Source organism: Panulirus ornatus, chromosome 1 (genome assembly GCF_036320965.1).
Source record: "Panulirus ornatus isolate Po-2019 chromosome 1, ASM3632096v1, whole genome shotgun sequence".
Lineage (NCBI taxonomy): Eukaryota > Metazoa > Arthropoda > Malacostraca > Decapoda > Palinuridae > Panulirus > Panulirus ornatus.
The window spans coordinates 94996554-94996853 of NC_092224.1; positions in this window are offsets into that span (position 1 = coordinate 94996554).

A 300-nucleotide genomic window follows, 5' to 3' on the forward strand; every position below is an offset into this window, starting at 1 on the left:
GTGGGAATGGGTTTCATCTCAAGGTGGTGATGGTGGTTCTGGGTTAGAGGGAACCAAGTGAACCCCAGGGAGTCATCAGGGGTCGGGTTCCTGAAGGTATGAAATGCAATAGTTACATTTATGATGAGGCAAGACTAAGAATAGACTAATGAACAGAAGAAGGGCAACTAAGGCAGAAAGTTGTACACGTTGCTTTTTCCTTGGTATCAACTTTCACTGGTTTTCTACTAACCAGAGACCAACAGTCATTATGGTCTTCATACCTTTGGATGGTTTTCTTTGAATTGTCTTTTTTAATCT